Genomic DNA, 8,458 nt, shown 5'->3' with positions numbered 1-8,458 from the left:
AAAAGTTGGATGGAAATGCTCTCGGTGGTATATAGGAGTGAATTGGAAGAGGAAGGCAAGAAAGGAACAAGAAAACTTAGGGGATAAGAAAGCTCTCAAGGCCTATAAATAAAGGGGCCAGCCATTTGAGGCTATGTTTGGAAGGCCCAAAACCCTCCGGGATCTCAACCTTTTTTCAGAGGAGCGAGCCCACAAGGAAATGATCCACGGGCCAAATGGAAGGCGCATTTGGAAGCCCACACGATGAGAATCTATGGCCCGACCCATGTTGTTCCCACGCATAATTTACGCCCCATCTTCCCAGGTCGGGCACGATTCCCCCGTCTCACTCGCTCGCGATTTAGCCTCCGCGGCCGACGCTGCCACCCCGTCCCTATGGCTCCACGACTGGCCCTCTCAACCTCAGCCTCCTCCACCACCACCACCTCCACCATCACCACCTCTCCACCTCCACGACCGGCCCCTCTCCACCTCTGCCGATGCCGCAACCACCACGACCACCTCCTCTCCACCTCCTCTCCACCTCCGCCTCTATGGATGCAGCCTTCACTTCCTTCTCGCTGATGACTCATGAGTTCTCCTCCCCCTTCCCCTCTCCTGCTAACACTAGGTTCCTCAACTCTTCACCTTTTTTTCGTAGATCTTGGTCAAGGAGGCTCGGAGAATGGATTCATCGAGTCCTAGGTCGCAAGAACGGAGGGCAACAATGTTTTGATCACTCAAGCCAGTCAAGGAGTTCCTCATCCTTTCCTACGCCGATCTCTACCAAGTTTGCCGTGATCTCGCTCTGATTTGCTTTGATCTGGCCAAAAGGATTTGCTTCCATCTGGCCAAATGGATGTGATTTGCTATGATCATGCATATCTACATATCATAGCAAGTTGCTTATGTAGTTGATTTTCATGTTTCTACTCCTTAATTGCCAAATTAGTCACAAAGTTTTCTGCTCCTTGGTTTCAGGCGGTGGTTTTAGCAGACGCATTGATGGATTAGTTTGAAGTTCATCTCTGTTGCTCTTTTCATCCAAGGTGTGTTGCCTCCATAAGTGTATGTACATTTGTTTGAGTTCCGTGATGTTCAACTTCTTCTGAGAAGTAGACTAATCTGATATGGATGTTCCCCAACTCACACAAAATATTTTGAAGTGTACTATATCTGAGTAATGAAGTGGAACTCCTATTGCAGGTTTGGTTTTACAGCTAAAAATATTACTTCTGATTATTTTGAAATATCACATTCAGTGTTGAGGAATTCACTCATGTTCTTGGCATTCATAAATTGAAGGTTTGTGTTCAACTTACTTGAGAACAGTGTAGCTTCGAAGCTTTATTTTATTAGAAGACCCAAGTGATGTGCATATTTTCCAGTACGTGCTGCTTGATAAGTTTACGTTCCTTGAGCACACATATGCCATTTGAATTTGATCTAGTTCGGTAATTGCTAGTAGAGTTTCCATTTTTCAGTTCTAGTAGCAACAAATCTAGCCTCATTCTTCATGGCATTTTAGTGTTTTTGCTTGTTGTGGATGATGGATACATTATGACCATATTATTTGCAGGATGTACATATGATTGGTTCTTGAGTCATGTTTATTGAAAATTGTAGGTGATTGTGTCAGCCACACGTTGCAAGTGAAAGCAGTAGCATGCTAGATAGTAGCTTAGCTGTACTTAGTTGTAGTACTGAGTCCTTATTTTCTTTCAACTGATATTTTATCCTATCAATGAATTTTCATTCATGTATTCTTCCACGTAAACCTAATTCAATTTGATTCAACTGTAATTTGGTTTGATGGTGCTTGAGTCAAATTATGTTATGGATGGAAACTACATGGTCAATCGTAGTTTCTTGATTATATCATGCAACACTACAGTAGAGCTAAAGTACCTGTGTAGGTAACAATTTTGCTAATTTTCCAACAAGTGTTTGTTACCGTCCAGAACCTTAATTTGCAAAAAAAAAAAAAATCTTCATTCATCATGTTTCTTTCTAATTCTCTCAGGGACCACACTTGCTGCAAAAGGATTAGCCCAATGGATTAAGCAATCAGGAGAACATTAGTTTTAGCTCAAGAGTGCAAAGAGGAAATATGAAAACGAATTATTTTTCAGCTATCTATGTCGATAGATGGAGAGGACCATCTCATGTGGATTGTGTTCTCTATTTTTTACTGTTGTGGATCTCCAAAATAATGTTGACGTTGCTTTAGACTTTAGCTATTAGGTATGTGCTGTTACACACCTTACTACTTGATAATTGGACTGTACAAGTGAAATTTGCTTGTGGATTGTGATGAAATGTCATAAGCGTGTGATGTTGAATGTATGGATGATCTTGTAATGTTGGTGAATATTTTTTAATTTAAATTATCTTGTAATAAGTTTCCCATGTTATTGAATTTTCCTGAATTTTTGTTGATTTTTTTTCTAATTTTTTTAGCCTATTTATGTTCCTAGGGATTTATGTCCCTTGCTCTCCAACAGCAGCAGGGGAGCGGAAATTCCAACCTAGGGAAACAGTGTGCCATCAAATTCCCCTAGGGTTTTCCTTCCCTTGTTTTCTCTCCCTCTGTTTTCAAACTAGGCCTGAGAGTGTGTGCTAGCGTTTTAGAAATGAGAGAGATGAGTGCTTAGCTTATGTATCAGGTGAGAGCTTTTGAGCAAAATACTTTGTAATCTGTTAAAATACTTTGTAAAAAGCGTTTTACCAAAACTTGTTTACTTTTATGCTTGTGTTCATCTTATAGTTTCATCTCTCGGTTCCCTTGCAAGTCAGCAAATATTTCAGTTTTTGTGGTGATTTTCGATTTTGTTGAATAACTGCAAATTTCATCGTGTTGGAGTTGTTCTCTTTGCTAGAGGAATAAGATTCATATATGAGTAGTCTTGAATCATCACTTACCTTTAGATCTATCAATTTGAAGAGTTTCTTCACCAATATCTTGATATTTAGATCTAAGGGTTTATTTCTCAATTGCAAGCTTTTGTGAGCCATTGACACTGAATTAGCTTTCAATAGAATATAGTGTTTAGATTCAAGTGGATCTATGAGTTTTATAAAGATATTTGTTGTGGATTATGCCTCTCCGGCTATAACTTCTGCAGTTTTATTTTGAGATGTGCCATGTAAAAGATTAAGATAGATTATTAAAAATTTGGTGAGGCTCCTATTTATCTTCTTCTAGTTCTGGTTTCTCGGTCCTACGAAGAAAGAGTAGCCGCAGTATCGTGCAAGTAACCGATTGCTGAACGGCAAAGACGTGGTTAAGACTTGAGATCAATCAACTTACTAGTACGTACTACCACTACCAGTGGAACATCCTGCTCGATCTCTCCGTGCAGCAGACGCCGTTCTCCAGATTTCTTGAGACGTCCAAATGGAAAGCACCCCGGCCGTGGCCGTGTGATTTACTCCGGGCTTGTTAGCTACCTTAATTAGCTGCATCCATCTCTCTCCCGATGGATGGATCGATCGAGCTGTATCACATCAACATATTTGCGACTGCGTATCGTCTCCTTCCTGCAAAGCCCGAATCGCTAGCTTCCAGCACCACATTCATGTCATCGCTGTCACGGCCAGTTCTAGTTTAACTATATAACTCCGTGCCCACCACAGAGCTTCGCATAACTAATCTTGTCGCTGCGCCCGCAGCTCCTCTGCCGCTGTGAGCCTTCAGCTCATCAATCGCGGCCAGCAATGCGGGAAGCGCTCGGCGCGGCCCTCCTCCTAGTCCTCGCGCTGTGGTGCTCCGCGTTCATAAGCGGCGCGGCGCCGGACCTCGCGGTGCTGCTCGCGCTGCGTGACGCGGTCGGCCCGCGGCTCCCGTGGGAAGCGTCCGCGGCATCCTCGTGCCGCGCGTGGCGCGGGGTCAGGTGCGACTCCGCCGGCGCGCGCGTCGTCGCTCTGCGGCTCCCAGGGCCCGGCCTCGCCGGGCGGGTGCCGACGGGCACCATCGACAACCTCACGGCGTTGCGGTTGCTGTAGCTCCGCCTCAACGCGCTTTACGGGGGGATCCCGGCCGACATCGGGGGCTGCGCGGAGCTGCGGTACCTGTACCTCCAGGGCAACCGACTCGACGGCGAGATACCGGAGAGCAGTGGCGGAGCTTCAACAAAAATTAAGGGGGTCAGTTCAAAAGATTCATCAACAAACTTATGTAAAAAACTAATTTATTACTTGATAAATACATGTTTACTGTGCATTATTAAGTATTTTTTTAAAGATAAGGAGGGGCCAAGGCCCCCCTTGGTCTCCATTAAGTTCCGCCAGTGCCGGAGAGGCTCTTCGAGCTCCGTTCGCTGCAGCGGCTTGACCTCTCTAATAACGGCATCGCCGGCGGGGTCTCGCCGGAGTTCAACAGGCTCCGGCGGCTTGCCACTCTATACCTGAAGAATAACAACCTTAACGGCACACTCCCGGCGGACCTTGACCTCCCGAAGCTTTAGCTGTTCAACGTGTCCTACAACGACCAGCTCACCCGCTCCGTTCCCGCGTCACTCGCCGGGAGGCCGGCGAGCGCCTTCGGTGGGACAGGGCTCTGTGGCGGACCTCTAAGCCCTTGCGCGAACCCTGCGCCGTCGTCTCCATCGCCGCCCATTCCTCCGCCTCCTGCCGCAGCTGATGATAGCAAGAGTAGAAATCTCTCTGGTGGTGCAATCGTTGGCATTGCCACGGGTGCAACCGTGGCGTTCTTGGTGACGATCCCCGTGATCTTCTTTTTCTGCTTCCGATGTCAGCGTACAAAGGCAGACAGATCACCGGAGATGGCGGCCGACGTCGACGTGGACGGGTCTCCGGTTTCGGTCACCGTGGCGAGAATGGACAAGAGTGGCGCAAAGCGGTCGCGCTAGTCGCAGACCGTGGCCGCCAACGGCAAGAAGCTGGTGTTCGTGGGTGGCGCGCCGGACACGCCGTACGACTTGGAGTCGCTGCTGCACGCGTCGGCCGAGGTGCTGGGGAAGGGTTGGCTGGGCACGACGTACCGCGCCACGCTCGAGGGTGGCGCCGCCGTCGTGGCCGTCAAGCGGCTCAGGGAGGCGCCCATCCCCGAGCGGGAGTTCCGTGACAATGCGGCCGCGCTCGGCGCGCTCCGGCACGATAACTTGGCGCCATTCCGCGCCTACTTCTACAGAAGGGAGGAGAGCTCCTCGTCTATGACTTCGTCGGCGCCGGAAGCCTCTGCTCCCTCATGCACGGCAACAACGGCGCGAGCCCGGCGCGCCTCGACTTCACCGCCCGGGTACGCATCGCACTGGCGTCCGCGCGCGGCGTCGCGTTCATCCACGCCTCTGGCGCCGTCTCGTGCCACGGCAACATCAAGTCGTCAAACGTCCTCGTCACCGACGCGCACGACGGCGCCTACGTGACGGACCACGGCCTCGTCCAGCTCGTCAGCGCACACGTGCCTCCGAAGCGGGTCACCGGGTACCGCGCCCCGGACGTCACCGACCCGCTCAGGGCGTCGCAGGAGGCGGACGTGTGCAGCTTCGGCGTGCTGCTGCTCGAGTTGCTCACGGGGAGACCGCCCGCGAACTCGGTGCCCAGGAGCGACGGCGTGGACCTTCCGCAGTGGGTGCGCACGGTGGTGCAGGAGGATTGGACGGCCGAGGTGTTCGACGCCAACATCGCCATCAAAGAGCGCGTCGAGGAGGAGATGATGCGGCTGCTACAGCTCGCCACGGACTGCACCGAGCATCGGCCCGAGCGGCGGCCTCCGATGGCCGAAGTGGTGGCGAGGATTGAGCACATTATCGAGAGCACGCTCCGGAAGGCCGACATGGATGACGACTTCCATAGCATTTCCCCCTGACCTGTCGGAGTGATGGTCTAGCTCTCACCCGGATAAATCTGGTCCAATTTTCACTCAATTTATAGGCCGTCCAATCTCACCAGTTATTTTTTTCCTCCTCTGACCACTTTTTTACTCCTCCGACCGATCTCACCAGCCGCCCGCTCCCTTGCCCCCACCCCGCCCTCATGTCGCATCTCCGGTGGCTTCCCGCCGTCGGATCCGCCTCTACCACCTGCTCCCTCGCTAACCCCTCTTGTTTTGATGCCTCCGCTGCCGACCCTCCCTACCGGACGTCCTCCACCACCCCTGCCAGTGGCGCCCTCACCGCCTCACCACACCGCCCACCAACCGCCTCTTTCACTGGACCGGCCTCCCTCCCCAGCACCTCTTTCTAAGCCCAGGGACCCCTAACACCCAACTTCGGTCTGAAAACCCCGAAACCTGAAACCCTAACCCTAAAGGCTCGCCGGAGCTGTAGAAGAAAGGCTCCTCGGAGGCGAAGAAGGCGGCCAGACCTCGCTGGAGAGGGAGAAAGCGAATGGAGAGTGGGGAGAGAAAAATCAGGTGAGAGATGTCTCTGTTTTGCTCGAGTAAAGTTTAGCAATAGCGATTCTTTTATGTAGTTATCAAGCTTAGGAACTTATTACAATTAGAGCTCTTTTACGATACTCTCAACGGAATAAGCTCTACAGTTAAGCTAAGGCTCCAATTGTAACACGTGAAATTCCTGCGTTCCAATCCAAACAGATACTGATTCATAGTGACGCCTATTGTCAGCGCAAGATTGAAGGTCAGGTGGGCAACCATTCAGGTCCATACAGTTTGGATTCTGCTGCAGAATTGCGAGTTTGGAGACTGTTTCTTGCGCAGCCCAATCTTGACATGGTCAGTCAGGCAGTCAGCCATTTCAGGCTGTTTTCCAGAAGTGCAGGCGTACGAGTACGAACATCTTGAAGGCTTCAAATCTCTGACCTGGTTGAAACTGTCACTGTCCTGGGAACTGGAAAGCTGGTCGGACGAATTGATTGTGTTGTTTGGCAGCATTACGCATGTCGTTACGTCCATCAGACGAGGAGGATGGAATGTGGAGTGACCTCAACTCTGAACTACGAACATCTCGAAAAGAAAAGAAAAAACACTGAACTTCGAAGAGTTTCTGATTGATGTAGTCTAGATTCGATGCAGGTGCATTCATGGTTTCTTTCGAGAGCTCATATATTTCTGATCGATGTAGTCTAGATTCGATGCAGTTACATCATGGTTTCTTTCGAGAGCTCAGATACAGGCATAAAACAATTTCAGATGGTGTTTAAATGCTGGACATTTTTAATGGAGAAAAACTGCTGCAGGTTTTTTTTTTTATCGAACCACTTCAACGGAATAAAGAGGACGTGAACAAGAGTTTTTTGAAATTTCTAAAAACTAGACTAATGTTTAAGAAAATAATTTCGTAAAAAAAATGTTTGAGAAACGACCAATCAACTTATGCAAAGGCACCTAAAAAAAACAGCATGAAGAGAATGTGCCTTCATATTTGGGCTGTACAAGCATTGGGCCTTAACATTTGGGTTGTACAGCTAAGGGCCCAACTAGAGTCGTCTTATCTCACTATGTTCATCGCAAGACCTAAGGCCCAGCAGCATTCTGGACCGGCTCGAACTCCGTCTTTTATACTCCCTACCAAAACAGAATGTACCCTACGTACTATTGACATGCATGCAAACTCTCACAATAATGAATAAAACCTCACCGCTTTGTGTGAAAAAGTCCATAATTTTTTAATAATTATGTTACCACAAACTAATCAAATAAAAATTTAAAGAAACCATATACAAAAGACACAAGATATAGTCTGTTACCGCTCTGATTTATTGATGATTATAGGTTTGTTTGTCAGAGCTCTAGCTCTAAAAATTCTTAGAGCGTGATATTTCTAGCTTCAGAAATTTATAAGTTAAAGATAAGAGTACACTAAAGGTGTTTAGGTAAGTCATCTTGTTTACATTCTAAATTAAAAATAAATACATAAATAATTTTATATTAACTTATAAACATCAGATCTGAAATAAAATTATGAACTGAAGTCATGCTAAATAGGATCTATATGGACAACTTGAAAACCCATCCTCTCCTTATCTTGAGGGAATGAGGGATTACATGGATCAGTAATACATAACTAAACTTCCTAGTATTAATAGGCCTAATTTAGGTTTAACTGTCCATATTTAACAGTCCCATGCAGCCGATCTTCGTCTTTCTTGATACCTGCATTCTTTTCTCGATCTCAAATCTACGTCGCTGAGCTTCCACCCCATGACGTCCCCGTCCCGCCCTTCTACTTCCATCTTTGTAGCAGACTTGTTCAAATAGTCATGTCGGGCACAGGTCTAATTAGGTATGACCTGTTAGAAGATGTCCATGTAACTAATGAAGAAAAAAAATTATATGAAAAATGTCTTAGTGTGATGATTACTAGACTTAAAGAATGAGAATCATGAGGTTCAAATACCCTCTCCTCTCCTTTCAAAATAACTACCAGTATGTTGTGCATATTTCTCAAAGAAAAACTGAATGCATTAAGCATTTGTAATGGAATTGGTTGCATGCATGCACATCAAGTATTAATGACTATTTTACTAGATTGTTTAATAGAGGTCTCAATGCTTG

General features: G+C 47.4%; 1 pseudogene; it reads left to right on the top strand.

The window, feature by feature from the left end:
* Positions 1 to 3,666: 3,666 nt before the first annotated feature.
* On the top strand, positions 3,667 to 5,822 carry LOC133897906 (probable inactive receptor kinase RLK902; annotated as a pseudogene).
* The last annotated feature ends 2,636 nt before the right edge of the window (positions 5,823 to 8,458 follow it).

This window comes from Phragmites australis, chromosome 17 (genome assembly GCF_958298935.1).
Source record: "Phragmites australis chromosome 17, lpPhrAust1.1, whole genome shotgun sequence".
In the NCBI taxonomy this organism is placed as follows: Eukaryota; Viridiplantae; Streptophyta; class Magnoliopsida; order Poales; family Poaceae; genus Phragmites; species Phragmites australis.
The sequence above is the reverse complement of the archived record's forward strand: the minus strand, read 5'-3'. Positions and strand labels throughout refer to the sequence as shown.